At 44.7% G+C, this 20,720-nt stretch overlaps 1 protein-coding gene and 1 pseudogene across 1 annotated transcript in view; one reads left to right on the top strand and one right to left on the bottom strand.

Annotated features, from left to right (window-relative positions):
- The window catches only part of CORO1C (coronin 1C), a 75,316-nt gene extending 57,371 nt beyond the window's left edge, over positions 1-17,945 (bottom strand). The window contains exon 1 of the mRNA XM_038575432.1: positions 17,819-17,945. The gene's annotated coding sequence lies outside the window, so the exon portion shown is untranslated. The remainder of the gene's footprint in view (positions 1-17,818) is intronic.
- LOC119877624 lies at positions 17,752-20,225 on the top strand (annotated as a pseudogene).
- The last annotated feature ends 495 nt before the right edge of the window (positions 20,226-20,720 follow it).

Here is a 20,720-nt window from a genome sequence, read left to right as displayed (position 1 = left end):
AAGGCAGGCACCAAACCGCTGCGCCACCCAGGGATCCCCAGCTGAGCTGTTTTGAATTTTCTTTTCTTTTTTTATTATTATTTAAGATTTTATTCATCCATTCCTGTGAGACAGAGAGAGGCAGAGACATAGGCAGAGGAAGAAGCAGACTTCCTGCAGGGAGCCCAATGCAGGACTAGATCCCAGGACCCCGAGATCACGACCTGAGCCAAAGGCAGATGCTGAGCCACTGAACCACCCAGGCGCCCTGTTTTTTCTTAAACAAAAATCTACCAGTGACACTCGAATTCATCTGACAAATCATTCTCACTGCATCCAATTCCTTAATTAACAGATTCATATGTGACACATCCCAAGAAAAAAATATGCCTAATTTACCTACTTTAATAGAAGTTGTTTTAAAAAAGAAGAAAAAAGGGGCGCCTGGGTGGCTCAGTGGTTGAGCGTCTGCCTTTGGCTCAGGTTGTGGTCCTGGGATCTAGTCCCAATTCAGGCTCCCTGAAGGGAGTCTGCTTCTCCCTCTGCCTGTACCTCTCTATGTCTCTCATGAATAAATAAATAAAACCTTTAAAAATAAATAAATAAGAATTTTAAAAAGGAAGAAAAAAGGCCACATGCTACATTTCTTTAAAAGCACAACAGAAAGTCAGATACACAACAGACCTCATTACACAGCAGCTATGGCTCAGAGATGTGAACTCCCCTAATGACACTGAGGTGCTGGGGAAAAAATGGTTTTTCTCTAGAAAAATAGCTGACCACTTAAGACAACTGACTACAAGTATGGAACAACCTTGATGTTGGTTCAATTTATTATGACATCAAGAATGGTAAGAACAAAGGGGGGAAATTCATCCTTATTCCTGCCTTCCAAGTAGTTTCCTTCCATTACCATTATTCATCCAGGTAATAGGCAGAATGCCAAGAAGGAGGCATTAATTATAAATGTGCTTTGTTTCAATTCAATGATCCATTATCATTTTAGTTTTTAAATCTTTCCAGGAATAAGAGAAGAAAAGAAAAGAAAAGGAAAGGAAAGGAAAGGAAAGGAAAGGAAAGGAAAGGAAAGGAAAGGAAAGGAAAGGAAAGGAAAGGAAAGGAAAGGAAAGGAAAGGAAAGAAAAGAAAAGGAAGAGAAGAGAAAGAAGAGAAGAGAAGAGAAGAGAAGAGAAGAGAAGAGAAGAGAAGAGAAGAGAAGAGAAGAGAAGGGGGGGGGGAGGGGAAGGGCAGGGCAGACACACACGCACAAATAAGATCCACCAAGAAGCATCCAGGCTCACTCCTCACAGCAGCCTGGAGTGGAAAAGGTTTCAAAGCTCATCAATTCCAGGACCTTCATTTTCGGCACAGAAACATTATGTGACTTGACCAAAGATAAAAGACTTTTCTGGAGAGACACAATGACCTTGAACCACAAAGTACAGGCCAGTTCAACCTTCTACCCCCATGAACTTTCATACTTTTTCAATGATAAACTCCCCATCACACATACAATTTGGCTTTCCCACATCAGCCAATAATGCCACTCAGAGATCTTTTGTGGGGGTGCTGCTTCGACAGTTCAAGGTTCCACATAGCCTGCTTGTGTAATTTAAGTTTGAAACTGCATTTGCTCACATTTTATAAAATATAGAAACTGGCTGTAAACATTCAAAGACAGAGAGACAAACAGCATTAAATATGCCAAAAGAAGCAAATCTTTACTTCTGATTGAAAACCCTTAGGCTTAATGCCAGAGGACTATGCACTCTATTGTCTAAGAAACCAGCACAAAAAGACATGGGTAAAAAGCTAGAAATCTATATCAAGGACCATTTCTCAAAGGTGAGGTAAAATGAACAGGTTTGTACTTTTTAAAGCTTTCTAAGCAAAGAACTCTTTCATCTTTTGCAATTTTGTATTCATTTTACCAACTTGCTACAGAGAGAAACTGAGGACTACTGACATCTACATAAACAGTCACTGATGACCTGAAGTAGAAGGGGAAAATGAAATGAAAATGACTGTTAAAAATGAAGTCTGACAAGAAATGAAATGAGCTATAGAATATAAATCAAGGGTATCCCTGGGTGGGCTCAGCCTTTGGCCCAGGGCGCGATCCTGGAGTTCCAGGATCGGGTCCCGCGTCAGGCTCCTGGCATGGAGCCTGCTTCTCCGACCCTCTCTCTATATCTATCATGAATAAATAAATAAATAAATAAACCTTTAAAAATATATATATATAAATCAAATCACCACAAGGTGCACTTCAAACATCTTACAATTTCATGTCAACTATACCTCAATAAAGCCAAAATTTAAAAAAAGAAATGAATCAGCACATGAGGGACACCTGGGTGGCTCAGTGGTTGAGCGTCTGCCTTCGGCTCAGGGCCTGATCCCAAGATCCAGGATCAAGTCCCACATCGGGTTCCCTATGAGGAGCTGGTTTCTCCCTCTGCCTGTGTCTCTGCTTCTCTCTCTGTGTCTCTCATGAATAAATAAATAAATCTTAAAAAAAAAAAAAAGTAATCAGCATATGAACAGCAAAATACCAACATATAAAGGTCCCAAATTCAAAAACTAAAAATTTTCAAATTAACTCTCTCTTGCACTAGAGAAACTCATTATTAACTAAAAGATGCACTCACTAATAGGACCTGTAACTCACTTAAGATATAATAAATAATGACATTACAGAAATATTACAGTTGCTAAATCACGAGATTATAAGGTTTTAGAGGTCATCTCTGGCTTTTCAATGACAGAAATATATTTTTGTTATTGCACCATCAAAATAAGCAGATTCTTTTCCTACGATCATATACAAAGATAATCTGTTTACTATCCCTCATACTCTTCCAATTTGCTGCTTATCACCAGCATCTTCTTATATACAACCACCTCTCCCCATCCTGGAGCTTTGAAAAAGAATTGCGTGAGAAACCTCCATCACAGAGACAGAGGCAGGCCCCCTACCTGCCAGAAGAACACTATGGATCAGATTCGAGGCTGCTGCCATCTCCCTCAAGTGCACCACAGGAGACTAATCTCAGAAGCTGAACCTCTTCTCATCAAAGAGCCAAATTAATCCCAAGAGTTCTCATATCAACAGCAGAACTTTTACAAACATGACTGACCCAGCAATCTCACTTAAAAAATTAATGATGAATGTGTTTTGAAATACTCTTTCTATACCAATGACCTACTTCTCTTATCAACAACTGGTAAAAAGCACACCACGTATGACTGTTCAAACTTGTTAAGTCTGTTTCTACCGCTTAGTCAGATGAAGTTACTCTTGGTATAAAATTCTAACAATTCTTTGCCATTATACTTGTACTAGGAAATGAAATTACTGGACTCCTAGATCTTTTGGGGGTCTTTAAAAGACATTTTTGGGACGCCTGGGTGCCTCAGCAGTTGAGCATCTGTCTTTGGCTCAGGGCGTGATCCCATGGTCCCAGGATCAAGTCCCACATCAGGCTCCCTGCATGGAGCCTGCTTCTCCCTCTGCCCATGTCTCTGCCTGCCTCTCTCTCGTTGTCTCTCATGAATAAATAAATAAAATCGAAAAAAAAAAAAGACATTTTTATGAACATTCTCATAGGGCTGGTCATAGGCAAAACTAGCAATGTCAAAAGACAAAGTAATCACCTTTCACTGAATAATCTGTCTTCCCTTTTTAATACCCTATACCCTGGGCGGTAAGTAAACATATACTCCCGACAATGTTTCAAGGGAACAGAGAGAAGGAAAACTCTGGCTTAGATGTAAGACACAAGTTTATCCTGACATAGTCCCTTAACCACTAAATTATTTTTGTACTATGGTTGTTGGTTTCTTCATCTATAAAATGGACAACTAACAAAAGATGTTATTCTAGGGATCCTATTATAATCTAAAGCCTACAAGTGGAAATGAAATGCTTCTTTCACTGGGATCCAGTCCACAACCCATAAAAGACACACAATTCACTGAGAATTCAGTTACTAGCACTCACAGGGTTATACACACAACACATACACTCATCTGTGAATACTGAGTAGGTCTTTAATCCTTGTCATTCATCATGCATTTATTCAAATATTTATTAATCTTTGATCACATGCTTGGCATCATGCTAGACATGGCAGACAATAGTGAGCAAGGAGACTGGCCCTAGCTCTCATGCAGCTTACAATCTGCTGGAAGAGATGCATCATAATCAAATAGTCCCACTACTATTAATGTGCTGCTGTGACAAATGTTGGGAAACAGAAAGTGCGCCCAGAGGGAGTCAAAAACCAGAGCAAAGAATTACCTTAGTAGTAGCTCCAAAGAGCCTTCTCTCTGCAAGTAGTGTTTGAAAGGAAAAAAAAAAAAAAAAAATTAGGGGAAAAATTCAAATTACTTATTGTACCTTTTCATATTAATAACTAGACTCATGGGGGATCAAGACCTCCATTCTTGAGGAAAAAACATCATACATCCCATCTCACCAATAAAATGAAAATACCTCCAGGGAAGTGAGACAAACAAATAAAGCACTCTTTGAGGAGGAAACAGTTGGGTTAAGTATTTTGGGAGTGAATATTCCATTACAAGAAGCTTTTAGTAGCCTTAGCTGGCAAAACTGTAACACAATCCCCCCAGTTCTATTTTCATTCCAAACTGTATGAAAATTTGAAAAGAAAATCATAGTCAATTCTTTATGTTAAATTAATTGGACTATATAATAGTAACTAAAAGAGAAATTGTATATGCCTCAAAAGAAAGTAGAAAGAATCCTCTTTAAAGTATTTTGAGTAGAAGACTAGCAGAAAAATAGGTGGCTTTCCATCCCTCATATTCTTTTAAAAGACAGCATTTATAATAGACAAGCAAGAAAACTACATTTATAGTAGTAATCTCTAAAAACTGCCAGAAATACATACACACACAAATGCAATTACAAAACAATTTTTTTTTTCTTAAAGGTAGGCTCTGTCCCAGCATGGGGCTTGAACTCATGACTATGAGAGCAAGGACTTCTCTGGACGCCTGGGTGGGTGGCTCAATCAGTTAAGTGTCTGACTCTTGATTTCTGTTCAGGTCAGGGTTGTGAGACAGAGCTACAGCAGGCTACACACTGGGCATGGAGCATGCTTAAAATTCTCTCCCTCCCCACCTCTCTGTGTATGCGTAGGCTCCCTTGCTCTCTCCATCGCCCTCTTTAAAAAAGAAAAAAAAAAAAGTTGCATGCTCTACCAACTGAGCCAGCCAGGAGCCCCTACAAAGCAATTCTTATGATCGTTTATCATAACTACAAAACAATTCTTTCTTTGAAATCACATATCACAATTACAAAACAATTTTTTGTGATCATGCATCACTAATATACCTTGAGTTTTCAAATTTTAATCCTGCACCAATAAACCCCCAAATGATCCAACAGTTGAAATGGTACACAATATGGCCTATCTTACTATACCCAGTTCTTGTCAATTTTCTCAAGTCAAATGAATGCAAACACATTAAAACCTTGGAGCCCAGGAGCTCCTGAAAAGGGCTGAGAGCTGTCCGTGATTACCCTGGGGCTGGCCTGGAGTCCCCTCAGGGTCCACTAGGGACACTTAGCAGTCAGTCAATGCATTAAAGGACAAGAAACTTAAGAAAGGGAAGCTCAATTTTTTTTCATGACTACCTTAACTTCAAATCCTCATTTTGATACAAATTATGGTTCTTCTTGTATCTATTTTAACAAAAACTCACAAGATAAAAGCATGCTTCCAGGGGATGTTACTTTAATTGTTTCTAAAGTCCAAGTTGCAGGCACCTGTGTGGCTCAGTCAAGTGTCTGCCTTTGGCTCAGGTCTATCTCAGGGTTCTGGATTGAATCCCACATGGGGCTCCCCACTCAGCAGGGAGGCTGCTCCTTCCTCTCCCTCTGCCTCTCCCCTGGCTTGTGCTCACTCTTGCTCACTCTCTCAAATAAATAAATGCATGACATCACAGTTATGTGTGATGATGGGCTGATTAAAAAAAAAAAGTCAAAGTTGCTAGCCAAACTACAAAACAAAGACCTAAAAACCCCAAGCTACCAATATTTTCAACTTATTCAAGTCAGTTAAGTACATTTGCAATGAAGTACCAGTATGTTAGGTCACCCTGTTTTTCATCAGAATTCATGCTTTAAATAACCAGAGCTCCAAAATGTTCTTTACAAATAAAGCATGTTTCAATAAATAAATGTGTACATATACACACACACTTTGCTTACAGTATTTATAATGAATATTATGCGGTTGGATTACTGTAAAATTATTTAATAAGCAAATGTTTACAATTAGCAATCCTTCCACACCACAGAAAACGTCCCCTTCACTACTTTCGTCTTCTAATAAAATGGGAAGACCGGCCATCTCTATCACAAGTGTATCACGTAAAACTGAAATTCAATTATTTAACTAACACTTACTGAGCACCTATGTGCCAGGCAGCATGTTGGGGAATGGAGGCACAGAAAATGTAGGATATTCCCTGCCTTCAGAGAACATGGAAGATAGCAGTATTAGTGTTCACTTTCACAAACTGAAAAATAATTCCCTACAGATATTTACTTTTAAATTTCTACTCATTTAATCCAAAATATAATCATATTAGTAGAGAAATCATGAACACTAGTGACACCCACAAACTACATGTTCACCTACCTTTGTAACTCCTATCTAAGCTATGTTTATATTTTATATCCATAGAATGTATATTCTGTTATCATGACTTCTCACAACCTGGGCCATATCTTATGTCCATCTGACATTCGTTCTCTTCTATTACACCTATTCCAAATCAGCCAAGTGCTATTTTGTACACCTTAGGGCCTCAGCCCATAGATACGGACTCTCCAACACCTTATCCTCCCAACACCCATGGAGCTCAGTCCCCACAGAGAATTCAATATCAAGAATTACACTTGAGGAGCACCTGGCTGGCTCTGTCAGTAGAGCTAGGACTCTTGATGTCAAGGTTGTAAGTTCGAGCCCCATATTAGGTGTAGATATTACTTTAAAAAGGGGGGGGGGGATATGCTAGAGGAAGGTTATAACATATTTTTTAAACTATTACACATTTTAAAAGCAAATAAAATAATACATAAAAATGTTTGAATGATGGGACGCCTGGGTGGCTCAGCAGTTGAGTGTCTGCCTTCAGCCCAAGCTATGATCCTGGAATCCTGGGATCGAGTCCCACTTCAGGCTCTCTGCGCAGAGCCTGCTTCTCCCTCTGCCTATGACTCTCCCTCTCTCTCTCTGTTCGCTCATGAATAAGTAAATAAAATCTTTTAAAAAATAATGTTTGAATGAGTTCTTAGAAACCAGACAATCCAAACCCTTCAAAAAGGTAATGACAAAAGAGAGAGATCAATTATTTCTCATTGAGAAAAAAGGGGCTTTCTGGTAAGAGTTTATAAGGGAATAGAAATAAAAAGATCAGTGCCTAGCTCTAGCCAGTACAAGCTGACCCAATTTATAGCCATTACCCTGCCCTGATCCACTGCTCAAAGGTCACAGAAACCAAGTCATTGGCTAAAACCTAACACCCTTTCATGAGTGGTTTCCAAAAGGGAAGAGAAAAAAAAAAAGGGATCATGAATGTTGGGAAGGGGAGAAAGAAAGAAAACTTAGCAAATTAAGTATCTCAGAGGTAACAGAAAGAAACTTTCAAAAGCAGGCAAGGCCTCTTCCCGATCCCAGGTATCAGAACTAGCCTCTCTGTTCCCAGGTATCAGAACTAGCCTCTCTGTATGTGCTCCCCCGATCCCACATGCCTTATTTAACTTTCCCCTTGAAACCTTGTTATGCAGACTGAATGCCAAAATTTCAGAGAGATGATCTATTCACAGGAATCTCCTTTTAAAAAGTATTAATATTGAGGCGTCTGGGTGGTTCAGTTGTTTAAGTGTCTGACTCCTGATTTCAGCTCAAGTCATGATCTCAGGGTCGTGAGATCAAGCCCAGAGTCCAGCTCTGGGCTCAGTGTGGAGCCTGCTTAAGATTCTCTCCCTCTCCTCCCTCCAAGCTCACGTCCCCTCTCTAAAACAATAATAATATTATTAATATTGTACCTCTGAAAGGGTAAAGGGATGTGAGGAAAATAACATAATTAAAGCCTATAGTCATCCTAGCACTGATTAACAGTGGTAGTCCTGTAGTGACTATGGCCATCCAGGAACACATTAGTAGAAATGAATTTGAACCATTTACTTTACTATTTAAAGGAGATCAGTTTAACCAGGGGGAACAGAAGTGTCAAATTAAGAAAGGAGAATGAAGCACATGGAGGGCTGCCAGAGCAAGAGGCCCCAAGATGCCAGCACAGGCTGGTAGGGGTAGAACGTGGTACCTTCCCTCTGTTTCACAGGACTCCACTATCACCATTAAGAGGCAAAAAAACCTGTGCTACGAATTAAACAGATTTCTTCAGTCTAGCCTGGGAACTTACCCACCACTTATAATACTGAATCTATACCACAAACGCCATTTAAGTTCCAAATAACGGAGTTCAACTTTGGAATACAACCCAGTTCCGGATTGAGGACTAAATGTACACAGTGCCTACAAAATGAAAACTGTATCTGGGCTCTCAACCATTCAGTCTTTAAAAATTGCATGGTTCACCACCATTCTTTACAGGTAATATGCATTATTTTGTTCCACTTGACAATGTAATTCAGCCCAGTGTATGCAAGGTATCTCTATACTGTACAAGAACAAAATGAAAGCCTCAGTGTTAAAAAAAAAAAAAAAAAAGCCACCCAAAACTTCTAACTTATCTTTTCTTATAATAGCACTCCAAAGCAGCAATGGCTTGAATAAGAAAGAAAGCCTAAGATTACTCTATTTCTAAAACAGACAACATGCATCTTATTAAATACCACCCCAAAGAGCTATGGCCAGCACTCCTTGGCTGAGGCCCCTCTCTTACTTGCCAAGAAAAACTAGGATGACAATGTTAAGCTAAATACACTACTAGCCACAAAATTAATTCACCACCTAGCTTGTAAAGTGATGAGTCTCCCAATAAATCCTTCTGCTTAACGGAGAAGACAGCTCAAGTTTACACGTGTTTCTCGGTCACCACCACATAGCATTTGAGTTTTTATATTCGTAAAATAGCCTCAATTCTTTAAGTTCCTAGGAATGAAAGGAATTAGAATCTTTAACTAGAAAAGAATGCTTGACCATTATGAAAAGGAATTTAAGTATCTTTCATATGAAGTAAGCAAATAATGGTGATTAAACATTTGTCCTAAGGAGGGGGTGCTTATGAATTCTGTCAAGAACCCCTACAATATCAAGAGTGGACAATACCCCCTCAAAGGCTGCACTCTCCCAACACTTCCTTTCCCACATGTGTTCATGGCCTTTTAAAAACTGAAAAACTACAACTCTGTTGATTCAGGATGAAGACCTCAGCAGTTCTCAGAATATGGAGACACACATCTGGCTCCACAATGGGGCAAAACAGGCTCATGCACCAAACTGCCATGTGCCCAGATTCCCAGTCTTAGTTCTGCGGAGACAGAATGACCACACTGTGAAGCTGTGATCAACCTCTGCTAATCCTAAAGGGTTTTCACTATGCCTGTTACAATCAGTGTAGTTCCAGTACCTGGTATGTGTTGCTCCTGTCAAAATTAACGTCTCCATATGCATATGGCATAATGGTGCTGATTATTCTGGCAAGATGCAATGTGAAGGCCTTTGGAGTATTAATTGGTCTTTGAAACTTTCGAGATAAATTCCCACAACCACTGCTTACTAATGGTCAGATTAGAAGACTGAGGAAATAAAAAAAGGGATTTTTTTTTTTTTTTTACATTAAAACTAAGAAATCAGGGCTCCAGGATGGCTCAGCCAGTTAAGTGTCTGCCTTCAGCTCAGGTCATGAACTCAGGGTCCTGGAATCGTGCCCCACATCAGGCTCCCTGCTCAGCAGACGCCTGCTTCTTCTCTCCCTCTGCCTCTTCCCCTGTTTGCACACACTCTCTCTCTGTGTCAAATAAATAAATAAAATATTAAAAAATAAGAAAAAAGAAATCAAATCTATAAAAGGCTTATCCAAGAGGTTCAGTATTTTTGAGTTTCTGAAAAATACATTGAAAAAACCCTGAAAATCTGGACCAAGCTTCATAGTATAAAATACACGTACAATCTAAAGATGTGAGAAAACACACAACCATTGGTACAAACTACTGATAGTGGTGATAAACAGAAGAGGCAAACTCTGTAAGCAGATCTGGCAAAAGACCGTGCTGGAAGGTTAAGAGGGAACTAGTGCATTCGGTCAAGGACTAAAAAGAGAAAGCACATCAGGTTCACACTGTTTAAAAAAAATTTTTTTTTTTCACAAGACACAACCGACGCTAAAAATGAATTTCACACAACACATGGAAGGAGGTGGAAAGCAGTTGGGGGAGAAGGGATGGAACAGTTAAGTTCCTGATCTTGGGCAAGTCTCTCATGCTTCTATGACAATAGTCCCCTCACCCGTAAGATGAGGAATAGACCAACGAGGTACTTTCCACTCTGGCTGTGATTCAGAGTCACCGGGGAGAACAAACCCAGGCAGCTAGCTGTATTTATAAAGGTCTACAGCTGATCCCCACTGGGCAGTCAAAAATGAGGTCCTCTGGACTTGAGAAAAATAATACACCCAACACCCTAAAATGACATAGTCTTAAAAAGGTGATGACTGGTGCTGTGTACGATCCATTTTAATAATTAAAAAAAATAAATGTAGACAATTTCATAACCAAAGGGGGAGGATATGTATTGTGAAATTATTGCCTTCAGTGGTACAAAATATAAGCCTCTCTACACCCATTTGTATTCCAGTTTCTCTCATTCTGACCTTTGCATTAAATTAATTTCTCTTTACTGTGGAAAACAGTTCGAGGAACCGTTTTTGTTATTAATGTGAAATCCAAATGACAGGCCCAATTTAATATCTCATGAAGCTACTGAGGCTCTTGCCCACACAGAATGTTCGTTTTATCACAATGCTGCCATTCACATTGTAACCCCGATGAGGGTCTCAGACACTGTAGAGTTCCCAACCCTAAAAAGATCAATTTTCTCCAGGAACTAAATATTTTTTCTTAAAATAGATTGAATACAAAGGAGGCCTAAATAAGAAAACCTTGTCTAAATAGACATTTCCAATTCAGACAGAAGGCAAACAAAACAAAACAAAACAAAACAGAAAACCCAGCCTCATCTTTAATATTACCTTCCTAACCTACATTTCTTCCCCCTTCGGTAATTCAACTTTGATTCAAAGTCTAAAACGCTGAGGTAGGAGTGGAAATCCATACGTTAATAGCTTAGTTTCAGAAATAAAATATATTAAACTTAGTCTGTTTGATTCTCCCTAGTTCCATTCATTAAGAGTGAAGACAGAGGGAATACAAACTTAGTCACAGTCTACCCTGATAGCCCAGCAAGGCATCATTAGCATCCCTATACTACAGAAGAGAAATCAGGCTCAGGGAGGTGAGATAACTGGCAGTCACAGCTAATTAAGAAGTAGAGCCAAGAGTGAAACCCAGCTCAGTCTAGCTCTAAAGGCCTGCATCTTCCATTGCCTCAGTTTCTCTAAATATAAAACTCTCTTAGAGCAAAAAACTACAAAGGTAGGAACAGCTCACTGAGCCTAAAGAGACAAATTTGAAATTATTTTTTTTTCTTTACTACCTTACCATAATCCAACCACTTCAATGAACACACATAAAAAAAGAAATGTTCCCTAAATGGCCAACCGGTTTCTCCTAATTCTCAAGATACTAAGTGAGGGAGCCTGAGTGGCTCAGTCAGTTGAGCATCCAATTCTTGATTTCAGTTCAGACTGAACGCCAGCCACATCAGGATCCTCACTCAGCAGAGAATCTGCTTGAGGTTCTCTCTCCCTCTTCCCCCTCACCCAGACACTTGTTCTCCCTCTAAAATAAATAAATAAATCTTAAAAAAAAAAAAAGAGTATTTTATTTTTCTTTTTTTAAGATTTTATTTATTTATTCATGAGAGACACAGAGAGAGAGGCAGACACAGGCAGAGGGAGAAGCAGGCTCCATGCAGGCACCCTGATGTGGGACTCGATCTCAGGTCTCCAGGATCACGCCCTGGGCCGAAGGCAGGTGCTAAACCGCTGAGCCACCTAGGCTGCCCAACAGTAGAGTATTTTTTTTTTCAGTAGAGTATTTTCAATGAAACTATAAAGAGTGAACATAGGAGCACAAAGCATAACTAAAGACTAGTAGAGTCAGATGCTCTGAGAGAAGCAAGAGAGCATTAACAAAAGAATGAAAGACAAGAATGCATGTGCCCTGAAAACCCAGTTTACACCCATCATCGGGTGTACACAGGAATGGTTCCAGTACTGATCAACTCCATATCATCAGGGCTGGCCTGCTGCATTTGGTGTGGCGAAATCATATCAAACCTAAAAATGTACCCTGCCCATCTGTCCTACTGAGAAGGCTGTGCACCAGTCATCACTGTTCATTAGGGGGAAAGAACCTGGACAAGATTCTGCTCTCAGGAAAATATTTCACATGCTCAGTTTTACATCTGAGCAATTTTTTGGCAAGAGCTGGACCTGGGTGTCAGGAAGGCAGAGGAGGAATCACCCCAGTACTTCAGGTTACTTCAACACACACAATAAAGATGTAATTAATCAGAGAAACCCACTGAACTCAAAATCTTTCCAATTAACTTTGATAATCCTTCATTCAGCAAATAACCCAACAGGCACTCGAGACAAAGCTGTGAGCAAGGCAATCTCAGCCTGCCTTCCATGTGAACTTCTCTCTCATTCTGCCTTCTGTGGAAGGTGCCTTTCTGACACTAAGCTCAAGTTCAGGTCCAGTTCCTGTAGCAGACAGTAGGATGACAGGGACAATGTCTGCCTGCAGGGATGAGGAGGTTTCATGGAGGATCCCAAAGGACAAGTGGGATTCAGCAGATTAGGGGGTAGGTTCGTAGTAGTAAGCTCATTATAAGAAGGTCTAAGGCTGGGAAGTTTCAGGAAGTGAAAACAGGAAGGAGTGTAGTGAGAGAGGAGGCTGCTGAAATCAGAGACACCTTGATCTACAACCACATGAAGAAGTCTGGAGTTTAACCAGAGAGGAGGCAGGAAGCCGCCAGAGAATTAAACAGCGGAATGATATGTTCCTGATGAACCCTTTATCATCTAGAACTTTTTTTTTTTTAATTTTTTATTTATTTATGATAGTCACAGAGAGAGAGAGAGAGAGAGAGGCGCAGAGACACAGGCAGAGGGAGAAGCAGGCTCCATGCACCGGGAGCCCGACGTGGGATTCGATCCCGGGTCTCCAGGATCGAGCCCTGGGCCAAAGGCAGGCGCCAAACCGCTGCGCCACCCAGGGATCCCTCATCTAGAACTTTTAAATCTTTCCCTAACCCTTTACATTTGGTTTCTAATCTGTAGAACCAAATTATCGATGAGGATGTGATTTAAGGTCCAAGTAACTCCTAACTCCATTATCAGTTGACTCCATTATGCATAAATTGGACTTCAACAATATTAAAAACTTCTTGTGCTTCAAGGGATGCCATCAAAAAAGTGAAAAGGCTGGGAAGCCCGGGTGGCTCAGCGGTTTGGTGCTTGCCTTCGGCCCAGGGCATGATCCTGGAGACCCGGGATCAGTGGGTTCCCATGTCCGGCTCCCTGCATGGAGCCTGCTTCTCCCTCTGCCTCTCTCTCTCTGTCTCTCTCATGAATAAATAAAATCTTTAAAAAATAAAAAAAAAAGTGAAAAGGCAACTCACAGAATTAGAAAAAAATTTTGCAAAGCATACATCTGATAAGGTACTGTAAATCTAGAATATATAAATAATTCATAACTCAATAAAAAGATAATACAATTTAAAAATTTAAAAAACATCTGAATAGAGATTTCTCCAGAGAAAATATACAGTTGTCTGCGAATTACTTTAGAAGATGCTGGATATCATGAGCCATCAGGGAAATGCAAATCAAAACCACAATGAGATACTGCTTCACACCCACTAGGATAGCTAGTCAAAAAGTAAGAGAATAACTGTGTTGACAAGGAGATGGAGAAATTGAAACCTTTATACACTGCTGGTGGAATTGTAAAATGATGCAGCTGCTTTGGAAAACAGTCTGGCAGTTCCTCTAACAGTTAAACACAGAGTAACCAATATGACCCAGCAAGTCCCAAGAGAAATGAAAACATGTCCACACAGAAACTTTGTACAGGAATGTTCACAGCAGCATTATGCACAGCAGCCAAGGGGGAAACACCCAAATGTCTATCAACTGATGAATGGACAAACAAAATACTGTATATCCATGCAATGGAATATTATTTGACCATTAAAAAAAGAATAAAGCAGGGATGCCTGGGTGGCTCAGCGGTTGAGCGCCTGCCTTTGGCTCAGGGTGTGATCCTATCCTAGGATGGAGTCCCACATCAGGCTACCTGCGAGGGAGCCTGCTTCTCCCTCTGCCTATGTCTCTGCCTCTCTCTCTGCGTCTCTCATGAATAAAATCTTATTTTAAAAAAAGAATAAAGCACAGATACATGCTACAACATAAATAAACCTTGAAAATCCTTATACTTAATAAGACAGACACAAAAGACCACATACTGAATGATCCCACTTATATGAAATGTCTAAAATAGGCAAATCCACAGAGACAGAAAATACATTAATGGCTGCCTGAGGACAGTGAATAGGAGGGTGGAAGGACAGCTATCGGGTATGGGATTTCTTTTTGGACTGATGGAAATGCTCTAAAACTATGGTGATGACTGCACAACTCTGAATATAACAAAAACCACTGAGTTGTACACGTTTAAGTAGTGAATTACATGGTAGGTGAATTAAATCTCAAAAAGCAGTTATAAAACAAAAAGGATTCCATTATGCATTACTGAAGTACAAATAAGGTCTCAAAAAGGAGTAGAGAATCGTGCTCACTCGTTTTATTTTAAAGGATCCAAACTAGGGCAAAGAAAACCCAGAGAGATTCTATTACTTAAGATTCTAGGTACTAGGTCATACTGAAATATTCATGAGGATTTCCATGTTTTAATACAGAAAAGGCATCTTAAATTGAAAAAGATGTAGAAGTGTCAGAAAAAGAGTTTTTATAACTCAGAAACAGGATAACACAGGGAAGTCATCAAATGGAAAACAAACATGGATTTGTACTCTGCCTAAGAAAAAGGCACCCAAGTTTATTACTGTTCTACCTCTGAAACAAAGTTGAAACAGCCCAAATAATGTTTCTAAAGCACCAATTTGTGACAAATCAAAGTATTAAGAAATAATTTGCCATTCCCGGTTACATAACTGAGAACTGATAACCTTTTGAACATTCCATTTCACAGACATTGGAGTGACTCTTCTCCTCATGGCTGAAGTGGATCCCAAAAGTGACAGGTGCCTATTTTAGACATTTTATTAAAAATAAAATAAAAATAAAAAAATCCAACAGTGTTTTATTTTATTTTTATTTTTTTTTAATTTTTATTTATTTATGATAGTCACAGAGAGAGAGGCAGAGACACAGGCAGAGGGAGAAACAGGCTCCATGCACCGGGAGCCCGACGTGGGACTCGATCCCGGGTCTCCAGGATCACGCCCTGGGCCAAAGGCAGGCGCCAAACCGCTGCGCCACCCAGGGATCCCAAAAAATCCAACAGTGTTTTAAAAAGTACTATGTGTCACCTACTAACACAATCTAATCCTGAACTATGTAAAGTAATAGACATAAAGGCTAATTAGCCCAATCTGCAGGCAAAGTAACAAACATGAAAAATTCAACACTGTGTGCAGTGTGATAGTTCACTGGTATGTATCTATCAAAAGCCTTCAGGCTTCAATGTACCTTTCACAATAATCAAAAACAAATATGGGGGCAAGGCACATTCTGCCTTTGTCAAAACGGTGTGTACCTGACCTTTATACCAATCCTAGTTCAGTCGTCCGTACCCATGACTATCACCTACCACACAACATTGCATGTCTTGGAGGCCTAACATACAATGTAATTCCCAGTTTTATTTTGCTTCTGCCCCAAAGTATTCATGCAACCTCTCAGAGCCCAGGGTTACTAACTAGACTTCACATCCAAACACTGTGTCTGAAATGTACCTCCACTCTGAAACAACAACAATAATAATAATAAATAATAATTCCTTTCCTTAAGTTAGTTCTCTGAAATATACGGGATCAAGTCCAAAACAGATTTTTCCCATTTCTTCAGATTTACAGGGAACCCAGAAAGTGAAGTTATATAAACAGATAATCTATTTGCCTTCACAAATGAACAGCCGGTACAAAGCAACTGCTTATACTTAATCATGTTTTTGTCTATGCTTCCAGGCCCTGGTGTCAGGAGAGAGTTCTGCCGGGTAAGGACAATGAAATGCATTATTATATAGAGTGACTAAGAGCCCTACAAGAACTGTTTTAGAATGCAACCCCAGGCAGGAAGACTGCAGTAAAAGGGCCCAATATTCTGTGATAACTCTTACCAAAAGTAAGGACCTTCGCCACCCAGTACCAGTTTAAAAACACGCACTATACTCCTTTTCTGTCTAACTGTCTTAAAGGAAGGAAGGGCCTTTGTATCTGTCTTCCCGTCCTGGGGGAGATGAACAACTTGCAATTTGCTCCGCACGCTGAATCCCACGTTTGCGACATGTAGAGCAAGCACTTGAGACACCACAAAACAAGGGCAGCCTACATTAAGGCCAAATATAGGATGTGATTCTAAACCACCATGCAGTAAAGCCTACGTTTCCTTTTCCAGCCATCAAAACCCTTTGAACACTCCCAAAAAAGGACGGCAGGGCCAGCGCCTCCCTCCAAGAGGAAGCCCCTTTCTTCTCGGCTTTCCCTTGCAGCCTGCCACTTCCCCCGACACGTTCAAAGCATCGGAGACGGGGAGCTGGTGCGTGCGCGCCTCTGTGCACAGGCGGGAGAGCTGGGTTCCTGCATCTCCACCCTCCACATCTGACCTCATCCCAGGCATCTGGGCGCCGCCGAGCCCCACCTGCACCTCGCTCCCGCCGCCTGCGCCCCTCGCCGGCTGCTGCGCTCCTCCCGGCGCACTCGGGCGCTCCAGGGCCCGACCCCGCGGCGTCCCGGCTCCGTCCTTCCCCGCCCGGCCCATCCCGCTCCCGAAGGCGCCCCCGCCCACGTTGCTCCGGCTCCGGCTCGGGCTCCCGCTCGGGCTCCGGCCGCGCCCCGCCCTTCCCGGCCCGGGGCTGGCCTCGCACCCACAGCCAGCCACCCTGGGGCCGGCCCGTCGCCCCCCGCCCTCCCACGCCGAGCCCCAGCTCGCCCCCGCCCCGCGCGAGCCCGGCCCCCCACCCACTCGCCCCCCGGGGCCGCTCCAGCCCCCCAGCCCCGCTCCAGCCCCGCCCCCCGCCCCCCGGCTCGGCGCCGCGCCCCGCCCCGGACCCCACCCCGCCGGCGGGTCCGCGACCCCCGAAGCCCTTCCTCGGCAGCCCCGCGGCTGCTCACCCCGCCGGGAGCCCCCCCGGGCGGCCGCCCCCCCACGGGGGCCGCGCGTCACCCTCCCCAGCCAAGCGGTTCCGTCCCGAGCCTCCGGCACCAGCTCCGGCTCCGGCCCCTGCACCTCGGCCGGGGGCGGGGGGGCCTAGGTCCGCGCCCCGCGCGCCGCCGCAGCCCACTCCCCGGCACCGGGCCCTGCTCCACGCCCCGCCGGCTGCTGTCACCGGCGCCGGCACATGCCGAGACGCCCAGCCGGCCCGCCGGCTCGCTCCCGAGCGGCCCCGCCAGGCGCGCGCCGCTCACCAGGGCCGAGGTGCCGAGGCGCCGCCGCCGCCGCCGAAGTCCCCGCTGCACAGCCCGGCGAAGCCTCCAACCGCTGCCGCCTCCCGCCTAGCACTGAGCGCCGCGCGGGGGAGGGGCGCGGGCAGCCGCCGCCGCCGCCGCCGCCGCACGCAGGCCCCGCCCCCGCGCCGCGCCGCGCCCAACCCGGGGCCTCGGGCTGCGGCGCGCCCCGCCCACTTCCGGGAGGGGAAGCCCGCCCCGCTCTCCTTAGCGCCCCCTCTGGTCGCGCCGGGGGGTGCGAGTGGGCTGCGGAGGAAGGCGGCAGCCGAGCCCACGCGCCGCCCACGAGTCCACCCCCAGGGCCACGCCTCCGGGCGCCCCCGGGCCACGCCCGCTGCCCCTCAGAACCGGGAGGGGCGTTCTCAGAGCTCCGCCCTCCGGCCCGCCCGGCTCCTCGGAGATTCCCGCAGAGCCCCTCAAAGCCGGAGCCGCGGCGCCTGCGAGCCCCGCCCGCTGCCCCTGCAGCCCGCGGCCCGCCTCCCCTCCCACGGCTTCCGAACCGACCCGAGGGCGCCGCCGAGCCCCGCCCACGGGCCTGACCCGGTCCTCGGCCTCGCGGGCCCCGCCCACTGCCCGGGTCAGCCCGCGAACCTCCAGGCCCCGCCCCGATCCTCCGACTCCCGCCTCTGGCTGCCGAAGCCCCGCCCCGCCCCGCCCGCCTCCGAGGCCGCCCGCCTCCGCGCCCGCCTCCCTGCGCCTTCCCGCGTAGCGTTCCGGGCTCCCGGGGCCGCCCCTGCGCCGGCCGCACGGCTCGGCAGGGAGCGCCCGTCTCCGCCGGTTCCCAGGTGGCGAGCGGGGCCCCTCCCTTCCTCCTGCGGGCCAGAGTCCCGTTCGCTCAGCAGCTGGGCGGCCCCGGCCGCAGAGCACCGGATTCGAGGCCCAGCTTTGATGCTGTCGGACTGTGTGCCTTGGGTCAGTTCCCGTCGCCCCCTCAGGCCAGAACTTCCTGATGGTTAGTTAGCGTGAAGTTGTCCTGTGAAGAGCCAGAGCCCCTCTTCGGAAATACCAAGCTCTGCAGTGCCAAGATTGGGGGAACGACCTGAAGAACTGCATGAGCGGAGCAACGCCTGCCTGCCTGCCTGCCGCCTGCCGCCTGCCTGCCGAGGGGTGGTCCCTTCCCCCAACGAGGCACCTTTGCAGTTCCCAGGGGGAGGGGAGGATTTTTCATTTACGCTTTAGCCTTAGAAATATGTGTTATGTAGGGATTCCCGGGTGGCTCAGCGGTTTAGCACCTGCCTTCGGCCCAGGGCGTGATCCTGCAGTCCTGGAATCAAGTCCCACCTCAAGCCCCCTGCATGGAGCCTGCTTCTCCCTCTGCCTGCCTGTGTTGTGTCTCTGCCTCTCTCTCTCTGTCTCTAATGAATAAATAAAATCTTTTAAAAATATATATGTATTATGTAAATCATGGTCCGCCTGAACCAAAAGAGCCATGACAGCAACCTACGTATCTTCTCTAGGGCTCAGTTTCTTTGTCAATAAAATAGGAACAGTAGCAGCTACTCCTGGAAGGATTCCTCGAGCTTAGTAATGCACTTGGCAAGGTGACTAACTTGAGATAAGCCCCCCCCCCCCCGACAAATGGTACCTGTTGCTGCTAATTTCTGGGCCTCAACAAAGGGCAGGGGTGACCTTCGTTCTGCCTTCAAGCAGCCACCATCAGGAGGGACTGAGCACTACTTCCACAGCAAGGCTTGGCTTGGCTACTCACTTCATTTAAATGAGGTGAAGGTGAAGCACCTGATGCAGAGCCAGGCTTTTGGCGATGCACAAAAAAACCATTGGCTAGTGTCACGATGCCAATTTTTAGCGAAGCAAGGGCATTGTTAGCAGTGGAGCCCTGAGTGGATTTGGGGAAATGAAGGTTGATGCAAACGCTTTGAAAAGGGACGGGGGCTGTGTGGTCGTGTCTGTGCTGATGCCGCAGCTGCTGAGGGGCCTAACAGGCCTCACCCGGCGGCTCCCGGTGCAGCGTGCCCAGATCCATTCCAAGCCGCCGCGGGAGCAGCTCGGCGGGGACCATGGATGTTGCGGGGACCATGGATGTTGCCGTTGGGCTCATCTCCTGCTTCCTGTGTTTCCTCCTGCCGTCGGGCTGGGTCCTGTCACATCTGGAGAGCTACAAGAAGCAGGAGTGAAGGGGGCTGTCCTGTCCCTCACCCTGTGACCTGACCACCCCTGGCCTGTCCTGATCATGTCTGCTGCATTCCTGGCCGCCCTTCCATGGATCATGTCCTTCAATTACAGTGACCTCTTCTACAATCATGACCTCTTGATTTCTCCATGGTGACATCCTGGGACCAAACATATTGGTTTATAAGGCCCCACTCAGTAGGGCCCTCCTTGTCACAATAAAGTCTATTTAAACCTTAAAAAAAAAAAAAAAAAAAAGGAACAGAGAACCAAACTGGCTTATTCTTTGGGAACGGATTATTGCTAACATTTAACATCACTTATATATGCCAGGCACTACCTGAGTGCTTTTTGAACACAAAATCTCCTGAAATTCCGCCAACAACCCAATGTCTACAAAAACAATTCTTCTTTTTCTTAAGATTTTAATTTATTTATTAGAGAGAGAGAAAGAGCACGAGTAGTGGGGAGAGACAGAGGGAGAAACAGACTCCCCACTGAGCGGGGCTCCATCCCAAGACCCCCAAATCCTGACCTGAGCCTAAGGCAGATACTTTGCGGACTGAGCCACTCAGGTGCCCCTAAAAAAATGATTCTTAATCCTCATCTATACAGGTGAAGAAAATAAGTTAATTGCCTGAGGCCATTCAACTTGAGTTAGTCGGAGCTAATAAGATAGAACCCACATCCCCCTAATGGCAGAATTTGCACCCTCTGCCAGTTAGTCATTTCA

Source organism: Canis lupus, chromosome 26 (assembly GCF_011100685.1).
Source record: "Canis lupus familiaris isolate Mischka breed German Shepherd chromosome 26, alternate assembly UU_Cfam_GSD_1.0, whole genome shotgun sequence".
In the NCBI taxonomy this organism is placed as follows: Eukaryota; Metazoa; Chordata; class Mammalia; order Carnivora; family Canidae; genus Canis; species Canis lupus.
Note: the sequence above shows the minus strand (reverse complement) of the source record. Positions and strands in the feature narration are given on the sequence as shown.